Genomic DNA, 27,524 nt, shown 5'->3' on the forward strand with positions numbered 1-27,524 from the left:
CACCTTGTTAGGAGCCAAGATGTACACAATCAGGAGGTGTAGGAGGCTTGACAGCAGTCCGTGATTGAATGCGGATGGGTGTTTTCAACAGCTTAGCACAATCAGACCTGTTTGTGAGTCCAAGTGTCGCTAGCATTGACAGGTGACGTCTGGAGACTGGCACAAATTGGCAATCAGGTGCGGTTGGCATGGACGCTGCTTTTTACTATCTAAGATCCTGACTCCAATTGGTTTTTTTCACCATCCTTCTTTCACCCAGACTGATTTAACTTGACCCCGTCAGGTGCTCCTGACAACAACCATTAGCATCTCAATTACACTATATATCTTGTTTGTATCTTTTTCCCCCATTCAGATGCTTGGAGACTAAATGGTGCGTTTGGCATTGGCCCGCTCCTCCAGATCTCCCATTGCCAGTCTATCAGCGTTCTCCATCTTGGTTTTCTTAATTAGCCTGGGTGGGACCATCACTTTAGCCGTCATTAAGGCAAGTGAGCAGATGTGGGGGAGGCAGGAGAGAGGAATGGAGGAATGGTGAGTTGATGCATGAGGACTGACAAGAAATAAGACAGCCAAGTGAGATGGCGTCAACACCTGCAGGCTTCCTTCAACTATTCCACCTTCAATATATTACGGAGCAGAGTAGAAACATTTGCACACAAGGTAGATTAGATGGATAGGCTGTGAAGGATCTCCCTCAAAATGTTATTCAAATAGTGATTTAGAGGCTTCATTTTGATGCAGTATAGAGTTTGGTGTTGCTTAAATGGGAGCGTATTTCAATTACCTATAGCCACGTAAATTATATTGTTTGTTCCTTAAAATCTTTTAACCTGATGGTATAAATGCACAAAGCAATTAGTAGATGAAAAATGCTAGCCTGGCTTATTCCAAACTTTTAAGGATTAGCCTGATATGATAGGATGTGCTAATTAGCGAGCATCAGAGAGGCTAGTGGGCGTTTGTCTGAACTGCGAACACAGCCACGTCTGCTCTTTCCTTCCCCTCTACGTTAAGCTTTGCTAATGGCTACCCACCTTTAGCTTCATAATTAGCACACAAACATTAAAGAGTTGCACATGGTTTAGCTTAAAACAGAAGACAAATTAATGGCGGCAATTTTTTGTAAAATGCGCAACTTTTCTGCTTTTTGAACTGAAGCCGACCCCTTTTGAGTAAATCTACAAGTCAAACTCGAGCTTTGTTACAGTGGGCTCCCCGCTGGGATGTGTATGCTCTCATTACGCTGCACAGAGCCTTCAGACGAAATAGCATATGAATAATACAATAATATAGTATTTTGCTCCATGTATTTTTCGACTTTTCCAGTGGTTAGTTTCCTCCCCTGGCTCTCTGGACCTTTGCCTCCTGCAGGTGTGTGCGGATGAGTGAGGGGAGGACAGGGCTCGGGGAGTGAGGGAGGGGGGCAGCGTGGAGCAGATGAAAGCGACGGAGAACCACTGATGAATCTCCTCAACGCTCTCACACTCTCTGCTTGGCTGACTCTTTCTCTCGTTTTCTGACCCAAATCTAATGCGACAGGACTCGTTTTCTGTAGTCCCCCGCACGTCCCCGCCTTCCTCCACCTCCTCGCTACCACCAGTCGCGAACACACCCCTTCTATTTTTAGCTGTTTGTCCTTGAGTTACTATTCCCTGAAAATTGCCGTGATCCATAAAGTACTGGCTCGTGGCGCTTGAGGGAAAACACACCGCCTACCTCCTGCCAACACCATCATCCCATCAGCCCCCCCAAATTCGATCATCTCTGAGCAGAGTTTGAGCGAGCAACAAATTGTTAGCAATTTAAAGTCTTTGGCCATTACTGGAGCGAATATTCCTCTCATTAAAGAGGTGAAATGGAGGGAGTGCTAAACGACTGTAACGGCAACAGATCAGGCTGTTCTCTTCTCCGCTCCGGCTCAGAAAGTTATCCACTGTAGCCAATTAGCACGCCGTCTAGCATTAGCTGCAGCTCTCATTACCGTCTTTCCTCTCTTCCTCGCATCCTCCCTCCCCTCATTCTCCTCTCCTCATTAGAGCCTAGCCGTAACACCCTGAATCATAATAGGTGCTCTATACTGTGAAATGGCTTTAGCTTTGTCTCATTTCGCTGCTTGTAGCGGATTAATGAGTAAACAGACAATCTATGGAGTGCACACACCGCGATATGCACACACAGTCACACGCATGCACGCACACTCTTGGATCTGTCAAAAAGCAGCTTTTTGAACGCCTCAAGAAATCCTCCGTATTCAGAATCAGAGAGAGTGGAGCTAATCTGTGCTGCCATGCGGATACTATACAATGCACTGATATCCAGTACAATGGGAAAAATTGCATTACTGCTTTATGCTGCCAGTATTCCCAGATAACACATTGAATTATGTCTGAAATTGATGTGTTGGTTATTAGAAGTTATACCATACTGCTTGGGCATTATTAAATTATCATTTCTTATTCATTTGTATTGGAGCATTAAGATTGAGATCAAATTGGAGAATATATATTTTGGCAGTAGGTTCATCACTTAATGGTTTGGATATTGAAACAACCCTATTTTTAGTGATGTTGAATTTTCATCCACCTGGTTGTGTTACACATCCATAATATTACAACCACAAACTTTTCCATCATGTTTGCATTTCTCAAAAAGTTGCAAGTTTGTTAAATTTGAGGTATTGTAGGCTGTAACTTGTTAGAAGAAGTTTGGTGCAGGATTCCGGAGAAGGCGGTGGAGACAGCGGCAGAGGGTGAGATGGATATGCGCGTTGGGGAGCGCATCGACGTGCACCCACCCTTATCATGAGCTCGGAATGTAAATATGCGTGAGAGGATTATCAGAGAGGAGCAGGCGTCGCATTCAGGCCTTTGTTTCTGTGACACCGTGACGTCGTCTTTGTCTCCCTGACAGCAGACGTGTGTGTGGCGCTGTTTGTGTGTGCTGCGCAGAAAGACAGAGTGTGTGACACGCAGGCATCTGTTTCCTGCTGGAAAAGGTTAATTACATCTCCACTGGCTGACTGGACGTGCCATGCATAATCACACACACTAATGAGACCTGCGTGTGTGTGCGTGTGTGTGAGGGGGAGGGGCTTTGTCTTCTACATGTGCATTCTGAAGACACTGCTCGATAACTGCTTGAAGGATATCAACCACTTGTTTTAGCTTTCAGGGTCTATTGTTACTGAAAGAGGAAATGAGTGTGCTAGCAAAGGTGGACACTCAAACAGGTGACAGCTGGAAGTGCACGGCATTTGTGGACACTCCTGGAATCTGCTCATGCTCATATTGGATATTGCTCGGTTTCAGATGACATTACAACATCCTTGGCCAAGAATATTTAATACAGATAGGGGGTAGTTAAAATTCATATCATTCAAATGCAGATTTTTGTTGAAATAACCGTCAATTCTTGGGTCTAATCACTAATAGATATGATTGGGTTTAACAATTGTGAATTAACTTTGGGATAATTCATTGCAAAATCACCAATAAGCAACAATTAGTTTCCATATGGTGAGATCATTGCTTTATTTTTCATTATTTCTTCAGTTTGTAATCTTGTCCCTGATACATTTTTGTATTTACGAAACGCCATGCAATCCCCAGATCTGTTACAAATCTCTTACATCATTAAGTTTCCTCAGAGCTGTGGGTATATGACGAGACCTCTGCTTAACTATGCAACACTTAGACTGACTGGGACATTAGCTGACGGTCTGTGCCTCTAATTACTTGTCTGCGCATAAATGAGACAAAGATGCTGCGACGCCTTGGGAGGGGCCGCTCTTCCCCGGCCTGTTGCTCATCCTGACCCCTGACTCCTATCTTCACACTCCAGCTCAGTCGCCGATTGGACAGCTGCTCAGCCTTTAGATGGAGCCCAGCGCAGCGTGAAAGCTGAGATGGGCTTCGGCACTCCATGGGTGACTTTGGAAATTACAACACACTTTCCCACTCGGCTGAAGTTAGCTCTAAGTTGATCTGACACCGGCAGGCAGGTAGGTATAGGGCGAAGAGGGGCCGCGTTAGTTCCATTTCAGTGTCCATAGAGCTGCAAATGGGGTTGGGGCTAAACAGGGCTTCGAGGTGTGACTGGTTGGAATAATGGATTTCTGGATTTCTATCGTACAGTGCACGAGCTGTGGCCAGAATTAATTTAGTAGACATCAACTATATTTCTCATCAGTAATGGCAAAGTTTGCAGTTGACAAGAAAGAGACAGTTTATATGGAGAAGGAATGGCTCTGAGCTGAGCTAAAGGTTCACATGGTATGACTTTGACGCTCTGGTACTACTGTAGGAATAGCTCTCACACTGCAGACATCAGATATAAAATAATACTTTGAAAACAAATCAACATTGGAAGTTTGGTTTAAAGTCCCCATATTATGCATTGCTTCTAAATAATTTGGCTTTGGTCTATCTTTTTTTGATCCATGTTCTTTTGGACTACAGGCCTGTATACTTTTAGAAATACATTTAAAATAATTAGCAGCATAACTATTAGCAATGTAATGCGAAAAAGAAGAAATGCCTTATCGATGGGTTTCAGAGGGATGAACAGCTAGCACCTTTCCATAGTAATTAACAATAAAATATTCTATCTTTCGAATGGTGAAAAAGCAATTAGTTTAGAAGGTGTTATCATGGCGGTATTCAATCCATTTAAAAATGACATGGCATGCTTAAAAGCTTATAAAAGTTGATTTAGCATAATATGGGAGCTTTAACAATTAACTTACATAGCACCATTCATTATATTACTATATTATTAACATGTATGGCTAGGATTTTTCTAACTGTCAGTCTGTAAGTCACACATTAAAGTACATGAGAATTTAAAGCTTTAAGGCTTGCCCAAAGGCACATGGACATCTTCACACTTGGGTCTCCTGGTCCCTATATCGTCCCAGCTCCTCACCCTCTTCCTCTTCCTCCTCCAGTGCTTCCTTCCTCTTCTTCCTTCGTCCGCGGCAGAAGCCATTGAGGCCACAGAAACAGGCACAGGTGAAGGGCATGCCTTATGGGAGGTGGACCATCCAGCAGACCTGCAGGGACACACAAAAGATTGTAGGAGAAGAGTTAGAGACACTAAACTTTACAACATTTTAAAACCTTTGGTATGGCTTTTTTTTGCTTTCATAGATTAATACAATAATGTTAGTATTCCATAGGTAGTCCCACACTGCCAGCTCAGACTTTCTTATATTGGTCTACATCATCAGAGGTATAATACTCCCTACAGCAGAAGCATACCCAGAATAGACTGCACTAGACTAGAATGGACTATCACAATGTCTGGAGGGTTCATGATTAAAAGGCTGACGTTAAATAAACTTCTAGCTACTTGAATGTATTGTACAAGAATATGTATGCACAACATTCATTTAGTTTTAATGTAAACGTCTCAGCAGTTTTCATAATTTGTTTTTAATGTGACAGGCTTTTAGTTTTTATCACATACCTATATGTAATTTATGTTTGTTGGTTCTCCCTTAAATTACCTTTCCTTTTTACTTAATTAAAAGAAATAGTTTTATTATACACCCCCCACTTTTCTTCTAACAGCCCAGCCAATCAGACCTATTCACTTTGTTATAATGAGTCATCACACTAATGAACACCAAAAAACAAACACATTTTTCAATTTGAGCGAGCTAATGGTGTTACTTCTGAAACACACTCTGTGCCACATCCACGTTCCAAAATTCTATTAATACACAAGATTTGCTATTTCTATAAATAGATGAGAGACGTGGGCATTTTCTTTGGTCAGCTCTCCACACCCACTCTGCAAGCTGCTGGTTAGTTAGTGCACAACAGACTGGGATAATGTTTACATCATCTTAAGTACCTGTGTATGGAGATTAGGGCTTTAGTCAATGGATCAGTTGATGGACAGTCGACCAAACTTTTTAATGGTCAGCTAAGTATTTTATATGCACAGCACCAAGGAGAAAGCATGGAGTGACATTTGGGAGAGACTAGACAGTGTAATCTTTATTTATGAAGACACTCTTTACTAGCACTTCTCTGTATACATAATGGACAGCTTTTGCCAGTCAGATGTAACCAGCGGTGGAAGAAGTACTCAATTTTGTTACTTAAGTAAAAGTACAGATACCAGAGCAAAACAATACTCAAATAAAAGTATCAGATAAAAAAAATGACTTAAGTAAAAGTATTAAAGTACCTGTTTAAAAATGTACTTAACAGGATTTTGAGATCTAATTAAACATTAAATGTAGTGATTTTAATTTGTGCTGAAATAAACAACTGAATTTATCTTTTTTCCCCGCTGTTTTTTTTTTTTTTTTTTTCATTTGCTTAGATTATGAACGTGTTAAAAATAAACCCTCAGGCTTTTCTGCAGGTATCAGACAATAATTTAAAAAATATATATTTTACTTTTCAGTCCAATTAAAAAATGTAGTGGAGTAGAAAGTACAAATATCTGCTCTCAAATGTAGTGTCCACTGGAAAATATATTTAAATAAAGTATAGATACCTACAATTTATACAGTATTTTTACTTCATTTTGTTCCACCACTGCATGTCACAGCCCTACTTGAATAATCGATAAACTGGGCATGCCTTTAGTTGACCAAGTATACCTTTAGTCGATTACAGCCTTCACACTCTGGGAATATATCCAGAAAGTAAGACTAATATTACTGTTGCCGTCACTGTCAAGTCAGTCTGAAACACATTTTAAAGCTCGGAGCCAATTAACTTTAGATCTCAATGTGTCAGCTTTTGAGATGTCCAGTACAATGTGTAGCAGGCAGCTGTCGATATCCTCCTTGGGGTGCTGTGTGTGTCTGTGTGAGCCTGTCTGTCACGTTTGGCATCGCTGTGAGCAAAGAACTAAATGCAGAGAAACTTAGCGTGGTTCAGTCAATAGGTCAATCCATACACACACGTAAGCTAGCTGCGGTAGGGACGGCCATCTATCGAGCGCTGTCACTCAACTGAGAAAACAAAGTGACAAGGTACTTTCACCCAGCATTAGCCACATGTTTTTCTTTCCCAATATGGAGAAAACAAGTCAATAACTTCCCTACAGTTATTCAAGTCTAATCTCTGATTCATAATTTATTTGTTAGTAAAACATATTCGGCACTACCCACTTGAGTTCTAAAAATATGTCTTGGATATGCTAATGGTATTTGAGCCATGGTTTGTCTCTAAAATGGGACACTTCTGGAACTCTCAGAACTCTGCAGACTAAGTAGCACTAAGCACCAATCATGAAGAAAATGGGGACAGGAACAAGGACTGAGCTTTTGGACAATTTTATTCTCGCAACAATGAACTAAGATGTAACTAATAGTTTGTTACCCTTGAAAGCAGCATTGCCCTCATCTCTGATTGTAGGAGTTGGAAATGAGATGCTAGTTAACTACACTGGAGCCTGCTGCTCACATGCACACGATTAAAACAAGTCTGGAGGCTTCATAAACTCCAAGCGTTAACACTTTTTGTTAGCGTGCTGGTACAGCCCATCGCCACGGAGCCCTGAGATTAGGATCCACGAGGTGAAAGTGAGAGCTTCATTAAATACCATTCTGAGTCAGCAGCCCCAGTAGCAGCAGCAGCAGCAGCAGAAGGCCTGGCTGGGGACTCCATGCAAATGTGTGTGTGTGTGCCAATGAGGAAGCCAGGGTATAAAACTGGTGACAACAACAGAGGGCCAACATTAAGTGTCGTGGGTACTGGTGCGTGGATGTGTGTTTGCCTACGCGTGGGTTTCTTTGGGATGGAGACTGACTCATGTGGGGGCAATTAGCTGCGCTCCACACCAGTCTGCCTCCTGGCACAAACCCACAGCGCCTCGGGGTATACGCCAGGCTGTAGCTGCTCCTGCGTGTGTGTACATATATGCTATTAAAAATCCCAGTGGTGCGCTTTCATCCCTCGTCTGCATCCCTTATACTCATCTAATCCTGCTACAATCCTCGGCGTGCAGATCTCCCACTCCGTACCCAATGGCTTTAGACCCTATGTGACATGGCAGAGAAAATCACATAGGAATAGAAAGCCATAAAACACAGCAGCGAGCTAGTCACGCCAGTGGCAGGAGTCAACTTTTCTCCAAGAGGGTGATTGTCCTGCGCGTGCATGTTGGTGTGTGTGTCTCCTTGCCGTTAACACCCTCAGCCTGTCTGACAGCTTACAAGGCCCTGCAGGATTTACAACAGTGGTTTGGACGGCTCTCTCCTTCTCTCTGTGTGTTATGTTCCTGTGTATCTCCCCAATCCGCCCATCTCTCTTCTCCTCGCTATCCACAAAGTCGGTGTGTCTTGTTTTGCTGGGGTGTAATTACAAGGAGTTCCAATGCAGAGACGAGATGAAAATACTGCCTGCAGACCCTTTGAATTATTAACTGGCTTAAAATGGATGAGTCAACTTGAACGGCGGTAGATTGAGAGGCAATGAGGCGGCCCACGTGCATCGGCTGGTAATGCCAAACTGAGAAGTCACAGCCCTCCTACCCCAAGGCATTCAGCAAGATTTCACCACAGTCAAGTCAATATGCTCAATGAGTTTGTTAGGCATATTGAAGTAGGTGTAATTTTCCTGAATTGTAAATGTGTTGAACGACTTATGGTTTGATTCTGAAGTCACTGAACAATTAGAGGCATTTCTTTATTCACTCATCTGTCACACTAACTTACTTAGCAACAGTTGCCCTGGAACACACTCATCATTCAGCACACTCAACCTCTCCAACCATCACAATTTTCATACTAACATATTAAAGAAAGGTGAATGAAGTGTCTTGTCAAGGGATACAACAGTAACATGAGATGGGAACATTACACCTTTTGGTACTTCACCTCAAACAAGAAACGCTATTGCTACACTAGTACTCGACTTCAGACTAATATCTTTCCTTCTTCCAACTCTTATATTTCAGGTAATTTTGAGTTTTTGTTTTGAAGAGATGTTCTGACCCTGAAATAAAGTGATGTTGTTCTCCAGCAGTGATTCATGAAGATGTTAAGGACCCTTGATCTTTCCTCTGATGCAACAGGGAAGATAGGCACACACACACACACACACACACACATGCCTTTCTCTTTTCTGTCTCATTAAATGAAAAACTAGAGATGGACTACTTCATGTCAAATGTTAACTTTGTCCTGCACTTGTATGTCCTAAACTGCTGTTCTTGAAAACTTTCTTACTACCTTCTACCTTCTACTTTCCTTGTGAATAAAGTGCTCTCAGACTCTCCCTTGATAACGCTCAGCTATTTTAGAACCGTTCCAAAGTTGTTTTTCCCATTGACATTGCTTTGATTTTACACTTTTGACAAGTGCAGTGGGAAATGGCCTTGCCAGAAGCGAATATTACTCAAAATCTTAGAAGCAACACACAAGGTCACTTCTAACTGACGTCTGCTGTGAATATATTCTGCATCAGGGGAATCCCTCCTTTTCAAGCTGCCGCAAAAGCAACAAGCTTCTGAGCGCGGAAGTCAAAGGCTCAATGAGAACTCAGGAAACAAGTGAAAAGAATGAGAAGGAGAAACGGACAGATTTAAGGCGTATTGGATTTATGTCAAAGTCATCCATCCATGTTTTAATCCCTCCATTTGATTCTATATGTCCATGTGTGCGCGTTTGCTCAGTTGTATGTGTGTAAGCTGATTTGTGTCTTATCGAGAGCCCTGTGGAAACAGACAATGTGCTTTATTTGTTATCTTCTTGTTTGGATGAGAAAGAGATAAGACTCTGAGTGTTTGTGTGTGCTCAATATGCTCCGTAACCTCTTATACTGTAGGTGTGTATGGTCGCGTGCGTGTATGGTCCTGTGAGAGTGTGTGTGTGTGTATGTGAGGAGAACAAGCCATAAGCTTTTGTTGGACGGACAGAATCATAATGCTGATCCCAATGGTCAACACTGCAAAGACGCTCAACAGAATGCTTATTAGACCTTTATCCATTATTTATAGAAAGTCAACATTTGAACAGGCATCGACTTACAGCACATACAAAGCCATTACTTATAGACTGGAGAAAGCCAGTGACAAACCCGCTGTCTTAACACGTCAAATATTAGACAGTTATACACTAAAACTGCTTCATGGCCATGAATATATAAGAGGACTGGAGTGGCTTTCGACTGTCAGACAGAGTATGCCCTTGGTTGCAAAAGCACTATATGTCTACTACTTACCAATGACATTACTATCATAATGAAGTGAGCATGTATTTATTTCTGCCACTGCTAAAACTCCAGCTAACTGTGTCACTACATATTCTCAAAATATCTCTCAGCTTGCTCAACTTTTGGAAAGAAATATTTGACACTTCATAATTGGTCTCAGCAGTATGGTGGTTATTCAACTAACTTTTGTATGCACCAGACAGCAAAGACCTTCCAAACAACCAGCAACAGATTAAATCCATATTTCACATCAATTCATCACCATTGTTAAAAAAAACAGTACATTCTGGAACCTTTCTTAAAAGCGTTTACAAACAACCGTACTTACATGACGCTTGACCAGTTCAAATACCAGATCATATAAGACCAGCTAGTCCCCTGTCCCACGGCCATTTGAGTCCATCCTGGCTGCTTGCACTTGGGAGCACAAAGCTTTCACCTGTATCTGTGGCATTCCTGTCCCCTCCCCTCCATAGCCTCCTCTTTCTCTCCTCCATCTTGCCCTAGCTGTTCCCTTCTTCTCTTCTTGCAGACAAAATGCCCTCTGTGCGCCACTCAGGTAATGTGCCCCCACCCCACCCGTTTCACCTGAGATAAGGATGGAAAAATTCAGTTACAACACAAAGACACTGTCCATAATATGGGATGGACATTGATGGATTTAGAAGCAAAGAAATGATTTGGGGGGGTGGAATAGTTGTGTGTATGTGTGTGTGTGTATGTGTGTATGTGTGTATGTGGGGTGTTCAGGTGTACTGTGCTGTCCCAGTGCGTCCTCATGGCTAACTGTCTCCCAGGCTGCACTAACAAAGAGCCCATTGACTTAGAAACACACAGGAGCTTTCTCTCCTCTCCACAGACCACTGCTTTGTCCTCACATACACACACTCCTTCAGTTACACAAATCTCCCCAAACACACACACGCACACAAACACACACACAAGCACACACTGGTCATTCCACCTGCACCTGGTTTGTACTGTTAAAGATACACTATACAACATTTTAGTTCTTACTTATGGCTGGATTAAAAGATGAACAGGTACTGAGGCATCTAGTCCTTAACCTGTAGCAGAGATTTCGGCCTGCATTCTGAGATACTCCATAGTGTCTCCTTCTAAACCAGTTTACACCTACAGTTTTATGTATATGAGCAAGTACTATATATACATTACTATTTTAGCAATTGTTTTGGCAATATGCTAATTGTATTTAAGTTATTTTTAAATGTGAAAACAGAAGTGAAAATTATCCAATTAACTATTTACAAAGGGACTTATCACTATGCAATTAAAGGTGTTGGTTCCAGTATTTCAATATACTCAATATATCCTTACTCAATATGTGGTTAATCATAGTTTAGACAAAAGGATACTGAAAATGTGAATCATTTAGTTAATTTATGTAACAGGTAATACTTTATAATAACTATATTTTAATTAGTCTTTATAAAAGACAAATAGAGACTTAATACATGATGAACGAAATAGTTGATTAAAAATGATTCAGGCTTAAAAAAATAATTAATTCCCTAAACCAAATTCCTTACCGTAGCCCCTTAATTAAGTAGTTACTGAGCCTGAATCGTTCTTAATAAACTATTTGTACATTATGATTAAATCTTTGTACATGCTTTATTAAGACTTATTTAGATGTAGTTATTATACAATGGTACCATATAAGGTTTAAGTATCACTGTACAAGAAGAAACAAATTTTGACTAAAGAAGCTCATTGCTGCGATGTGTTATAGTTAAGGGCAAGTCCAAAAACTACAATTGCTGCACTTGTACTCTCCTTGCAGTTCGAGGAATTCTCAATGAGCAACCTGCAAATGTTATAAATTGACCCTGTCTTTCACCATCATTACAGTCTTAATCAATCACCTTTGCAGCCAAAAGCACTCTCTCCCCCATTATCACGCCATTGCAGCGTCATTACATCTACTGCAGCAACAGAACAACCATCCCAGCTTCTTTCCACCTCCACTTCTTCACCACCATCGCACCTCACTCTCTATGCCTGCTTACGTCTCTTCCATTTGAAATATAATGTATGTATCTTAGTTCTTACTTGGGGGACAATTAAATACCATTCTAATTAGCATTTCTCCTTGCCCTCTAGTGGTCACACGAGTCATCTGTTTTGAGAAAAATATGCTAATTCTAACCCGTGGTAGTGTGGCAGGGAGCACAGGGATTACAAGGTCTCAGTAGCACTGTCTGGCCAAGCGTATGAACGTACCAACATGAATATTAATGTGTAAGCTATTGGCAGAGGAGTCTTAAAAGAGCTGCCAGCCCGTGTGCCCGACTGCTCTGTAATCCATGTACGGACACAAGTTACACTGCACAAAGCACATTGAGGACACCGCACTTGTTGGGGACTATATAAAGGTGCTGGTAATGTGTGTGTCTGCTATTCAAGGCCAGAAATGAAGGTGAATGTACAGCAAGTCTATTCATCCGTTTGGCCAACCCCTCTGAAAGAAAATATGAAGAAAGGTGTAGAAAAGGGTCACAGAATAATTTCATTCTTAATTTTTCACTTCATTTTTTTTTTCTTCTTATAAGTCATCCTTCAATGTCATTATATCAGGCATGTCAGGAGCAGAGGGCAACCCCCAGTACAGCACCTGGGGACCCTTTGGACTGGTTATGATCTCCCCAGCTGGAGGGTAAGTCTATTGTGCATGTCTTGGGTTAATGGGGACATTTCAGTGCTATGCCACCATGCAGGGGACTGAAAGAGGAACAACTCTTAGGGTAAATGATTCACCCATGACAACTGTGAGCTTTGTAAAGATTCTGAGAATGCTGAAATACTCATGTAGAGCAATAAGAACTGTGTATGCAAATATTAGCCTATTTCAAAGAACCAGTTTGTCTTGCTTTAAAAAAAAAAAAAAAAAGTCAGTTGTCTTCCATTTTATCTGGTGCCGGGTAGTGGAGGCAGCAATCTTAGCAAAGATGCCCAGACATCCCTTTCCATATACACTTCCTCAAGCTCCTTTGGGGGGATCACAAGGTGTTCCCAGACCTGCTGAGAGACCTAGTCTCTCCAACATTTCCTGGGTCTTCCCCGGAGAGCAGCTCTACTCTATGTTCTTCCCGTGTGACTGCTCTCACACTAGCTCTGAGAAAAAGCTCAGCCACCCTGCGGAGGAAACTCATTCAGACCACTTGTATCTGTGATCTTGTTCTTTTGGGCATTACCCAAAGATCATGACTATAGGAGAGAGTAGCTATGGTAAAACTCAATCTAGAATAAAAAGCTACATTTCTAAAGAAAAAATTGTGTACAGAAGGAAGCTTAGAGAACACTTATTATTATTATGTCATTTTCATTAGTCACTTTTGACTTGTCGATTTTTTCTAGTCCATCTGTCTGATTGACTGAGAAATGTACAATATTTATATTTTATATTTTTGTGTGTGGGTGTGTGTGAGAGAGAGAGCGCGAAAGAGAGAATGAACTTCACTTTTTACTATGTTTATGGTAAACTTGATGCCAAAAGAATAACTCAAAATTCTGACGCAGATTACTAAAACAAGTAAAGCTTGCTCAAATCAGAGATGTAGCACGAAGAGCAACAACAAAAATGAGGGGTGGAGAAAGAATTGAAGAGGGGGCTGCAAAAGAGGGCACCAATGCTGTAAGCTGCTCACAATGCAGACATGGCTATGGGCCGCGAGCCGAGATGAGCTCTGTGCCGAGATGGGCAGAGGAATAAAAAGGACTGGGGACAGAAAGTCAGGCCAGAGAAAGGATTAGTGATCAAAGAAAGCCAGCGGCCATTCTGAAAGCCCCAGCACATTTACACAGCCTCACACACAACGGACTGGGGAGAATAGCAGAGAATCCAGTTTCTGCAGCAGGTTAATCATTTACCTGCCACTTTCCCAGCACCGCCTTGGCTCAGAGATCAGGCCCTTTCTGCATAAATCCATTAGCAGAGGAACCAAAGTAAATGTTACCAGGGCAGGCTCACGTGAAATCTTCTGCATACACACACTGATTGATTATGTTACTGTACCAAGAATAAATGCCAGTCCACAGTTCTTTTTAATTGGTTTCATAGCTGTTCACTGAAAAGAGCCTTCAGGAATGTAACAAAGTAAAATAACTTCACATGACATTTTTTCCTGCTGCAGAATTTGCCTTTTGAAAGGAGACATGTAAAAAAGCTTTTAATTCCTCCTCGCCTCTGACTCTTCCTCTGACGAGCTGACGATGAAGACATAAACAACCGGCCGGAGATACCAATTAGAGCGTCAGACGCACACAGCAGTCTTCAGTACAACTGCACTCCCCAGAGGAGGGCTGTTGGAGAGGAGGAAGTGAAGGGGAGGCACGTGCAGCAGCTAGAGAAAACTACTCCAACGTTCAATCAGGGAATCTCTATCTCCCACAGCCAGGCCAACACACACACAAACACACATTTTATCTACACAGTGCTGTCAGCGGCTTGACCTCCACCAGCCCATCTACTCCTTCCTATTCCATCGCCCTCCCACCGGCTGACCTGATTGGCTAATGACGGCTCATTTATCTTGATGCAGCACCTGCAGTGTCTACAAGGTTTGTGTGTGTCTATGGGGTATCTGCGGACACACAAACAGTATATCGCATCAGAGCCACAGTGGCTCTATCAGAGATAGCGCTGCCCTTGCCAGCAACAGCTTGCACACATGGGTTCACCTCTGGGGAATGATGGAGAGTACAGCATAGAGAGAGGTGGGGGAAGGGGCATGAGGAATATGAGAAATAGATAGAAAATAGAAACAGTACAGAAGTCTGTGAGTGAAGCAAATGAGGAGAGGGAGAAAAAAGCTGGATACTGAAGATAAAACGAAAAGAGAGGGAGCGGGGGAGGGGTTGTGTGGAGGGAAGAGGGATTGATACATGTTTTATTCACTTACTGCTAACACTTCTTTAATTAACAGCTGAAATCAGTGGCCAAGAGTGAGCCGCGCTGGCATGTGTGTGAGTGCCGTACAGTCATTAATTAAAAGTGGGCTACAGAAGACAGGAAACCAAAGGTGCCGCATGATCCGGGCTCCTCACACACCCACGTGTGACCACAGAGCTCTGATCAGTCACTTCAGCGCATTAATGATTAAATATGAGTCAGTACCATTTCCTGTCACTAGGTGGATATGGAAATCAGACAAAAAATTAACTATGTTCATGTGTTATGATTAAAACTGTATAAAATGTATAACATAGCCTGTTATAGGTAAAGCTAAATTGGGCTTTACTGGCACTGGATTGGCAGAGATTGTACACATTTATTCAATGTCAAAGTAATAATAATAATAACATTTCTCAGTGATACATGCAGACTGGTGAGAGAGCTAACAATGTGGATAGAGATATTAGATAGTCAAATCTTCAACAGTATTGTCAACTGACTAATTAATAATACCATATGCATTTTTATTGTTTTCCCATTGTTCTGTTTCCTGTTATTTTTAGCTTTACTCATCCCTTTCTTGTTCCAATTTCCTCCTCTGCTTCCTGATGCCCAGAGGAGGGCTTGCATGTATTAACTCTTCTTTTGTTCTTTGCTGTGTGCCTGTGGAGAGAGAGGTGGGCAGGTCATGACGTCTGCTCTTGCTTGAAGGTAGATGCCGGAGGCTTCACCCCAGAATCTACCTTTGCATCTCCAATCCTTATCTCTCATTTTTCCCCTCTCCAAAGCCAGGTGCTCCTGCTTATCCCACTGCCCAGCCACCTCATGGTTATCTGCCTGCCACAAACTCACACTTTGACATAGAAGCGCAAACACATTTTCAGATTGGGGTTTTTCTCTCTCTCTTCGGAGGGGGGTTTGAGGCAGCTGGCGGGCCGTGACCTATCCCGTAGCTCCCAGACTTAGACGAACGGACAGACAGACAGGTAGGCTCGGAGACAGACAGCAAGAACCTCATCAAGTGGAGATCTGTATCTTAACTCCAGTCTTAGGGGCTTAATCCGGCTGCTTTCACCAGCGCAGCCAGCTACTGTAGCAACTAAGAGGCGGAACAGACAAATCCATGTGACTTAAACTCTCCTAAAGCTGACATAAAGGAGATGCAGACCTAATCACCTTATGGGTTTAATTTTATTATTTTTTTCTCAATGCAATCGCTCTAAAGTCTCCAAATCTCGTAAGTCTTTTGTCATGACGCCTCCCATGTCCAGCACCCATGGCGTAGTCTGTGTTTGCCTGTGTTTCCGTGATATTTCACACGATGGCATCATATTCAGTTCATGTAATTGATTTTGCTGTAAATCTTTTTAACTTTTTGGGGGGAAGTGGAAGTGATGCTGCTGGCAGTGAAGAGTAGAGGAAGAGTGTCTCAGCCTAGCTCTCCGTCCTGATTTAGAATAAGAGCTATTTCTGTTCGCCCTCCAACCCGTCGGGAGATATTTAAATCTGTCTCACTATGGTGCATATGGGTGAAGAAATAGAGCAAGGGATGTGTTTGAGAATTTGTACTATTTACTAAGCATTTCGCGTCCACTGAACTTGGGAGAATCATATTGTACGAGATGAAATACAAGCCATACAATGCAGATAGTCTATTCTGGCACGGTGTGAACTGGCAGGGTGCAAGACTCCATCCACGGTCAGTCATTCACAAGCAGAGCACGTACAGAGAGAGGCAAACTCACCCTCTGGGCACACACACAATCACACATAGCAGCATGGACCAGACTAAACCACAGTGTAGCAATCGCATCCTTAAATGTCCCAACTTTCACGCAGACAAAATCGCCAAACATGCACTTAGAACAAGAATAATCCAACAAAAGAATCAAAAAAAGTTCAGAGCTTTAAGGACTTACCTCACTGTGGTCCCTCCTGGCTGGCTCGCCGATTTGTTGCGCTGAAGCAATGACCGACTTCACACCTCTCTTCCTCATGAACACACACACAAACTGCTAAGTCCCGCCTGCCTGCTCGCCTGCCCCACCGCTGTAGTGTGTGGACAATGAAAGTGGATGGGATGGTGGGAGGGAGGGAGGAGGTAGAGGAGGAGGCGATGGCTGGGCGGGAAGGTGAGGAGGAGATGAGACGAAGGAGAAAAGAAAGTGAATAGTGTAAGAGACAAACATGAATGAAATGTGTTCTCGCTCTGCCGGAGTACCCCTTGGTTTGAGTGGATGTCCTTTTGGCACACAGTCTTAGTTATCTCGTCTAAGTGCGAACATGTCGTGTAATGGCTATAGAGCATTACAACACTTCAGATCTGAGGTGCTAAGAAGCTCCTCAACTCTTTCCCTCTTCATCCCCTCTCTCCGGGGAAATACCGCCGACACTAATCTCCTCAAAAGGTCACTCGCACACTCTCCTGCTTTCTAAAGCCCTTTCCTTACTCATTTTGGTACTACAAATTTTCAAAAATGGGTGGTTGCCAAAGATTGTGGTGGCAGAATTTAAAGAAAGTACATGACAAGATAGAAGTTTTTTGTGGTTAAATTTGCGATGCCACTAGAAGGTCATTCCCTTACACTAAATAGTGTTGAATCAAACTGACTGTGACACATCTATGTCCATTACAAGATTACCTTTTATTGGGTTTGAACTGATCAGACTTTATGATACCAGTACACAAAGAAATACCCATCAATGTCTTCAATTTCAAACCACAATTCAAATGACATACAAGACAAACTGAAAATCATATCATTGGTGTCTAAAAGTGGTCACGGATTTTGAATACCGATGGGAACAAATCTACATCAGAATGGTAGTACGCGTCACTGAGTTTGTAGTTGGATTTGTACCAGTTGAAACGCAGACTAGCCGACACTATTCTGTGTAACGGACTTCATAAAGTGGAGATTTTCCCTCCATGCACACTCTCCCTCAGCTCCAGGTGTGTATGTCCGCGCGCTGCCTTTGTGTGTTGGTTCCAGACTCAATCCTCCGGCTCAGCCACAGAAAAGCCAATCTCCACATCCAATTATTTGCTTCTCAAAGGCAGACAGATGGAGAGAGAGAGGGGGGAAACACAGAAGACGGCAGAGGCAGCGCGTCGAGAGAGGCTCTTTGAGGGTCCGCGCAGGGGGGAATTAATTAGAATGGAAACGAAATGGAGGGAATAGAAAGTCTCTACTCCGGCAGAGTCTGGAGAATAGTTTTACAATTAGTCAAAGTCCCCAACGCAGCCTGTGGACACAAGTGAAGTCGGTGCAATACGAGCGGAGATCAAATGCATGGCCGAAAGCAACAGAGTGAGTGGAGTTGGTTGAAAATAAGCATGTTTCGGGGTGTTTTTTAGTTCTTTTTGTGTTCATACCCTGGTGATGTGAGCGCTGGATGTCCCGTCTCTACTTCTTCAGTCTGTCTGGTCCGACATAGTCCATCAGATTGCAGATGGTTGTCTTTGCCCATAAAACGCCTGCTCTATCTCGGACCTGTTTCTTTTCTCCGTTTTCTCCCGAGCATTTTTCTTTCTTTGCCAAAGCGGTGACACAGAGCGTAGGGGGTGGAGAGAGAGCACATGGCGACGCAAACATAATGAGAACACACAAAAAATATGTTTTATGGAAGGAGTGCGAGAGAAAGTGTGGGTAGAATGGAGGAGTGATGGCAGAGTGACGAGAAGCAGAGGCAGGTGGAGAGGCTAGTGACACATCGTGGAGGTGTGTGCCTGTGTGTCTGCCTGCGTGGAGCGCTAGTGAGGGAGTGAGTAACCACACCGCCAACCAGCAAGAGGTGGAGGAGGGAGAGATAGCAAGGTGGATGGAAGGATGGGGAGAGGAAGTGAATCAGCAAGCGCGCACACACACACACAGTTCATTATCAGTCCCAGGATTTGGCCATGACACGCACGAGTAACCTACTCACTGAGACAGAGCAATGAACGGAATACTATGGAAGAGGTGGGTGAAGCAGGCAAGCAGGTGTCCCTCTTCACCAATTGGTTCCAGTTGAAGCAGAACAAAAGAGGTTGAAAATAATTTTGACAAAAATAAGTGTCACAAAACCATCAAGAATCGAATACTTATCAAAAATTAAGTGTATATTTTGTTTTTTACCAGTTCTGATAAGTTCGAAGATCTAAGAATATATTATATGCTGTACCTGTAGGTGTTGTGTCATGTTCAAATGGAGAACCTTGTAAACACCCACTGCTGCTTCATCGCACAAATTGCCACATTTTTGCCACAGTTGTCTCTTGAGTTTTGCTATCTGTCCAAATAGCCTTTAGTGCTGTTAAAAATAAGAAAATATAGGCTCAAGATTTATGAATAACACTACAAAACATAATAAAGTCATATTTTACAGGCATATGTAAGTATACAAACTTTAATTTGATATGAATGCATTAGTTAAGAATGAATCAAACGACTACAACATTTTGGCCTCCTTTTATTTAGTCATTTACAAACCATTTTATGATAATGAAAATGGCCATGAGGACGGCAGGATCATCACTGTCATTCTGTTGATCATGAACAACAGTCTCAACTATTTGTTTTCACATTTTCACTCGCTCCATTCACAGGGAGAGGGAAATCCAGGTGCGCTAAACAACTGAATTCAAATCGTCTTTGCCCCAAGACGACCACTCTTGTCTGAGTCTACACGCAGGTCAAAGAAGTAAATAGGTGCAAACAGGGCTACGAGGCATTCAAGTGTCACAATAAGTACTAAAACTTTGCAACTATAATTACTAATAAAAATTCAATTTCAAACATATAACCACACTTTTGGCATAAATAGATAAGTGACGTATCATTTACATTGAACCTTTGATTTTCAGATGTGCTAGGAAGTGCATTACTCACATATTATTTGCTCTCCGCAGCGCTTGAAGGCTCTGGTAAGTTCCATTTTCACTTTAACATAGCCAACGAAAACAAAGCAACATGCGCTTGGTGAAGAGGCTGTAGTTTGTCATCGCTGTTGATCTAAAAGGAGTGCGTAAACGTTCAAACTAGTGCTGTCATGCGATTAACAAAATTGAGAGATGAATTAATTATGATCTGTAATTAACTAATCTAATTAATCTCTTTTTAATCTCACCTAAAAATTGCTGAGAAAAGCCTTCAATTTGAGGTATTTTCATTTAAATTCATTATTACATTATTGTGGCAGATCAAAAGACTGATATAGAACAAAAAAAAGTGACTTTATAAAGTCATTTATTGTTTAACAAACTTTAACAGATGCAGTCACTTACATTCCACAGTATCATCATTATTATTACTATAACTAATCTGCAGTGTTGGGAAGGTTACTTTTAAAATGTATTCCCCTACAGATTACAGATTACATATCCCAAAATGTAGTTTGTAACTTAATCCATTTAATTGCTTAAAGTGAGTAACCTAATTTGAATATTTTGGATTACTTGATATTGTCATGCTTTTTAAAACTACATGAATGTAGCAACCGCATCCTGCAAATGTTGTTCTTGTTTGTTCTCTTCAAATTGGCTGTTGAGCCCAAGTCTCCATGAATAAGAAACTGTTTGCTGTAAAGTAGCAAAGACTAGGAAATCTGAACATAATAACTTTTGTCTACTTAAAGACAATAAAAAGTCTTTCCTTAACCATATTAAAAATATTATTGATAGAGAAATGCTTTATATTTGAGATCACTGGTTTTAGTCCTGGTTTAGACCTGCTTTAGTCCTGGTTTAGTCCTGGTTTAGACCTGGTTTAAACCTGGTTTTAGTTCTGGTTTTAGTTCTGGTTTAGTCCTGATTTAGTCCTGGTTTAGACCTGGTTTAGACCTGGTTTTAGTTCTGGTTTTAGTTCTGGTTTAGTCCTGGTTTAGATCTGGTTTTAGTTCTGTTTTTAGTTCTGGTTTAGTCCTGGTTTAGACCTGGTTTTAGTTCTGGTTTTAGTTCTGGTTTAGTCCTGGTTTAGTCCTGGTTTAGTCCTGGTTTAGACCTGGTTTTAGTTCTGGTTTAGTCCTGGTTTTAGTCCTGGTTTAGTCCTGGTTTAGTCCTGGTTTAGTCCTGGTTTAGACCTGGTTTTAGTTCTGGTTTAGTCCTGGTTTAGTCCTGGTTTAGTCCTGGTTTAGTCCTGGTTTAGTCCTGGTTTAGACCTGGTTTTAGTTCTGGTTTTAGTTCTGGTTTAGTCCTAGTTTAGACCTGGTTTTAGTTCAGGTTTAGTCCTGGTTTAGTCCTGGACTGGTTTAGTCCAGGTTTAGACCTGGTTTAGTCCTGGTTTAGTCCTGGACTGGGTTAGTCCCGGTTTTAGTCTTGGTGTTAGTTCTGGTTTAGAGGCGCACAGGAGGAAGCGCGGTTTACGCAGCGTACGCGAGAAAACGTACGCAGTGCATGGGAGGACAGCGGTGTCTGCGCAGTAACTACGGAAGGAAACGTGGTCCGCGCGTTCTCAGGTTAATGACGATGATGAAGGTTTTGTGTTGTGTGTGTTTGTGTGTGTTTGTGTGTGTTTGTGTGTGTTTGTGTGTGTGTGTGTGTGTGTGTGTGTGCGTGTCCCCTCATGTGGCAGGTCACTATAGGACAGTAGTGCAGACATCATGAGCCTATGCAGGTTGTTTTCACCAGTGACATTTAAGTTGTAGGCATTTTTATATTTGTTATTTTCTTTTATATTTCACGTCGGGAGAATAATTTCCAAGACACAAATGTGTTTTTACCTGTGCACTGCTGACTCTGTTCTACTGGCTCTTCGACCTCGTCCATTGTGCGACTGACGCCGCCAACGTTAACATGACGTTTACATTGCTTTTACTGTGCGCGTTTTGTGTGGGTTTTCTGGCAATTATAGAATTACCGAAATAAAAAAAAATTATAAATGTGTTTTTTTTGTGTGTGTTGTTGTCCCAACAACACATAAAAACTGATTTTATTATAAACCAACTCGCATACAGAAACAGTAAAGTTAGAGATTAAAAATGAGATTAACGCGCTAAATATGACTGTAATTAATTAATCGCAATTAACGCGATAATTTGACACCCCTAGTTCAAACACATACTTAATATTTTTCAGGTTGTTTTAAACCCCATGCAATGAATGCTTTAGCCAGTCTGCGCCTAATGTAAATACGACTGCAATGTTACATGCAGCAGGCATCAGATTTCTCCCTATGTGTCACTGGGATCTTTGAGATTCGATTCACAGAGGCTCAATCACGTTTCCTGGAGTTACATGCATATTGAAATGTCAGTTTAAAATGGACTAGGCCACTTATCTGGAATTTCTTGCATACATGTAAACGAAGAGACTGTCCCATAGGTTTTGTTGCTTTAAGAGCACTTTACAAACAACCAAAATGTTTTAAGAACAAATGGTGAAGTTACATATTTTCATTAAGATGCATAACTTGTTGACTTTCCCTCCAAAAATGACAAATCCGGGTGACATTTTCAAAATACTTACCCTTTCAGCTGTGCCACAGTTTTGCATATGGTAACAAAACTAGACATGGATGAGCAAAAAAGAAAAAAAAGTTATTTTCACCACACTCAAGGTTTTTATAATGCATGCGTTCTGCACCATATCTGCGGTGTGACATTCAAAAAGGTCAGAATATGTCACGGTAAAAGTTTCATATTAGCAGGCTGTATAGTTTTCACAACGTACGAGTGTGCTTGTACAGGCTGTGGTGTTGGAGTGGACTGACAACAGGCCACTCCCACAAGGCCTGTATTCCTTATATCTATGCTTACCGGAGAATGGATGAGGTGAGTGAATAAATATGAGTTTGTGTGTCTAAAGAAGTCAACATCAAACACTCGTATGAAAACACAGCTCTGTCCGGCAGTATATATTTGAGAAGTGATCCCAGCGGAGGCCATTATTATTCTCCACCAGCACAGCAGTCAAAGAAAACAGTCTCACCTCCAGTCTTTCATGTTGGGTTGTTTATTTCTGGGACAAAAAACAAATCTGATCAAAGAAAGAAGCCAAGAAATTAATCTGTTAATTTGAGTCAAGCAACTGACCAATGAGTGTACATTTTTGGAACCTTTTTTTTTTTTTTATTATACAAAACAAAATCCAGGTACTCCAGAAAAGTAAAAGTTGCATGGAAAAAAAAGTATAGTTAAAAGGTCATGTTTTGACTATAACCATTGTTCATCTGGGCTTAGTTAGAATCAGTGTTCTGATATTCTACTATATGCAAATGTATCTATATCCATGGAGAATTTTCCAAAAACTTTTACTTTCTGTTACTTTCTGTTCATGGAATCCTGCCAGTGTTGTGCTAGCTTCTGAAAGTTACACCATATGGCTTTAACTAAACACTTACAAATAAAAAATAAGTCTATCATAATTGAAGACCAGATGAGCCTTACCGAAACAAAATTTTTACTTTCCAGTTTTATTGGGTGAACATTGAATTCTGGTGGTAGTAGAATTAGTACTAAAGAGTTACAACAAAAATGTGTTTTAGTAGTTGGAGAATAAATCACAGAGGAAACCTACCCAGACACTGGGAGAAATATGCCAACTCTGCAACAGAAAGATCTCAAACATATGACCATTTTACTGTAAGGTGAGAGTGCTGGCCAGCCCATGAGTTACCCTGGTATCAGTGTAAGTAGTTATTAGTAATCCAAGGTGACTGTCTAATGGTAAAAGCTGATCACGTGCACATTCAAACAGACCACAAAGAGTTAATGGATGACTGAGGAGTTACAGTGGCACAGTTTGACAATTAAGACCTGAGGCTACTTCTACAATATTACAACTCAGGTATGAGAAAATATATTTTATTTATATTGCCTGGAGCACAACCTGAATATTTTCATTTTGTCATAAATAAATTATGTGTGCTAGTAGTGGTTGGTTATTATTTCACATTTACATGACAGCTAAATCTGTGCTAAACAATTTTGCCATATAGAGTACAGTAGACCAGTAATTACTATCATTTGTTAAATTTCATTGTTACCCTTTTCTTTCATTACTTCTTCACCCCTGTCTGATTCATACTCCTGGTTTATGATTTTAGTAGGCGTTTTTGAATGGTTTTTCATAGCTTTAAGCCTGTGGGGTACTGTTTTCATTTACTATTTCATCACGTGGGTGTTTCATATTCCCTAAAGATTAGAATAGTTAGTAAAAGCTGTATTCATTTAGTGTATTTGATGGAAATAACTTAAGACTTACAAGCCTACAGCATCAATAAATGAAACAAGACAGTTTTTTAATTATTGATTTTCACTCTGGCAAGTTTGTGTTTTTCAATAACCAGTGCACTGTTCTCTAGAAATCTAGTCTGTTTTAACTTCCCCTGTTACAGTGCAGCGCAATTAGCTGATTTGCTGATATGCTAAAGCACTAATTACGTTTCACAGCTTGCTAATTGTTTTAGACTGCAAAATACATTCAAACAGTACTTGATGTCTTTTGTCCACTAGGAAAAAATTATTGCAGAAAGCTTAACTGTTCTTGAGAAGCTGCATTTTAAAGGTTCTACATTACGCAAAATTGACCCTTGTGAGATTTAAGTTATGTTATAATGCTGTTACCTCATCAGAAACATACCTGGAGTTGTGTTTTGTTTCATTCATGTTTGAGTAATGCTTTATTATTACCTTGTTATGTCAAGTTAACAACTACTTTTTACCTTTAGTTCAGTAGAGAGAGGCAATTCCAGGACTGAAATTTTCAAAATGATCCTAGTGAACGTGTATGGCGTTTTAAAACACATTAAATCACAAGGTGGAACAGAGTGTTTTCTATTTGAGAGAAAAACTCAGCCTATGTGCAGGGTTTGTGTGTTAAACATATGAATGAAACAAAACACAACTCAAGGTACATTTGTGATGAGGAAACATTATAACATCAACCAGAAAATAGCATAGTATTGGACCTTTAACAACTACGTATTTTCATGCATTTGTGTTTTTGTAATGGTAAGGTAAGATCCATTTTAAGCTACTTTATAGTCCCCTTAAGTATATTTATTTTCTGTGTTTGACGCAACCATTTTGAGTTAATTATCAGTGCTTTTAGCTAGCAGAAAAGTGCACTCCAATTCGCTAAGTTGTATTTTATGATTTCGAGAGTACGATTGTTGTCGTCTTGAGTGAAGTATATGGTAGCATCCCATCAAGATCAATGTCCTGCAGAATTGACCACCAGAGAAGTTCTCACTGTCATAGAGCTTTATGGCCCTTTAGTTTGACAAGAGCAGACTGAATGGTTCACTTTGCTTTTTAAATGTGATGTAATAATGCCTACTATTCTCATTAGACCGAGAAAGGGAATTTTCTATTGCTGAATATTGTAGATGTAAAGTGAATGAGGAAACAATTTGAAGCCATTATTAGATGTTAAAAACCATCCACAGTGTGTATGGGCACATTTACAACTCAGGACCATTTACACAGCAGAAACACAGGAATGGGAGGTGGGGGTGCTGTAATGTGTGACCTGCGATACCCTCTTCCCAGCGTTGATTTGTCTTGTTCTTCTCTATGGCTCCCTAAGGCCTCATTTAAGCCTCATCTCATCTGACCTAACCCAATCTGCAGTCCACTTGAGGAGCCGGGCAGCCAAGCGCTGTAACCGTTGTCATCTTTCCTCATCGGCTGACACTATGGTGACACTTGGAGAGGCCACAGCGTGCACCGCCTTCGCCCACGTCTTCCTCTCAATCACACTTTGAATTGCAATACTCTAATTCTCGGCTGGCATGTCACTCCACAACAGGGATATGAGATTTGTCAAGTGCGAGACTGGGGAGAACCTGCCATGCACAATGCGTAGATGTGCTATTTCCTCAGTGGACGACAAGCAATTCATTTTATAAATGTCAGACGAAGCTCGGAAAGCCATCTAACCCCTCCACCCCCACCCCAAGGCTTCCCAGCCCATGGCCTGATGGGTAATATTGTTATTGGAGATCATTTTGATTGGTTGCCTTTGCCCTTTTCATTGTGTGAGTGGCAGCAAGGAGAGCCATGACAAGGTATGAGGACGCACACACCCGGTGTATGTGTGCCTGATGGTTTATGTAAACAGAGATTAGAAATGCAATAAAACTGTCACATAGAGGAAGCAGCTGTCATGGCGTCAACCTGAGCACACTGACACTCTTATCTTTCTATTATAGACACTCACACAGGCCTATAAATGTGTGTGCGCACTCTGAATGCATATGCTGCCTGTTAATAGGGAGAATTACTGAATGTGCTGGATTCTTTACAACACAAATGTGGTTATGATGTTATTACCTCAATTCAATTAACACAAAGTACAGCAGCACTGGCTCCATCAGAGAGTAGGATGAATGCTGAAAAAAAGTTTGTTCCAATTTTACACTGAGCAGTAGTCATCAAAGAAAGAATTATATGAAAAGTTACACTGGATATCTCTTTAAAAATGCCTTTAAAGTTATTCCTTGGCATAGGATGAAAATAGGAACAGATTACAGCGAGTACAGAGTGGCCTAAGCTTCCTGGCCTCATGTCCTGGTGTGGACTGTACAGTGTGAGTGAGGGGCTATTGAACAGGAGTTGCTCCTCTATTTCTTGGTGCCACAGCCTATTTCACGGCCTTTCGTCTGCTGTTTGTATGTGGCTCTGTGGAGAGGCCTCCCTCTAAGACTCATTTAACATGCCTCCCAAACATGATAGCGTCTGTAAACCGAGCAAGCGTGTGCACATATGTGTCTGCAGTGCGGACCAGGCACTGATGGCTCCCCGGACACACAGGAGGAGTTAGCCTCTGCCCTGGTTTCCATGGCAGCTGCTGGCTTTATTAGACTCTCACTTTGGCCCCCCATCGCACACACACACACACACACACACTCATACTTGTACTCTGACAGGGCTACATTGCCACCCCGCCCTGAGGCATTCGCATTTTGGAGCAGTTAAGAAACTTGTCAGGAATGAGAGATGGGCGATGTGTAGCTAAATGAAGCGCAATGGAGAAAGCGTCACACGATTTCACAGTTGAGTAGCCTCCGGCGCTCTGCTGCCGCCCCACACAAACACACCAGCAGGGCGAGATGAGCCTGAAATGAGGGCCATACAGAACATCAATACAGCCCTCCATATCTGTGCTCGCCAAGACCCATTCCAGATCAATATTCTCCAGACCAAACCAATGTCACATTGTGTATGCTACAAGGCAGACAGCATTCGAGTCGCTCGAGTTCGCATCAATCAGCCCCCAGTCATCCATCCACCATTACAGTGTGCTCATAGCATGCTTCATAAAGGCTGTAACCATATCAACAGCCCAGTGTTCAGCAGAGGCCAGCCTAAGTCGCATGGCTGGACTAATCACCGCTTTTGATGTAGAGCATATTAGTATTCGGACACTTACTGACACATTCAGTCCATTTAAAACTAAAAGCTGTCCCCGAACAGAGCTGCACAGCCTCCTCTCAAAGTTTATGTGC

The sequence above is a fragment of the Boleophthalmus pectinirostris genome, unplaced genomic scaffold, assembly GCF_026225935.1.
Source record: "Boleophthalmus pectinirostris isolate CB_2022bp ecotype Guang Dong unplaced genomic scaffold, ASM2622593v1 HiC_scaffold_3, whole genome shotgun sequence".
Taxonomy (NCBI): domain Eukaryota; kingdom Metazoa; phylum Chordata; class Actinopteri; order Gobiiformes; family Gobiidae; genus Boleophthalmus; species Boleophthalmus pectinirostris.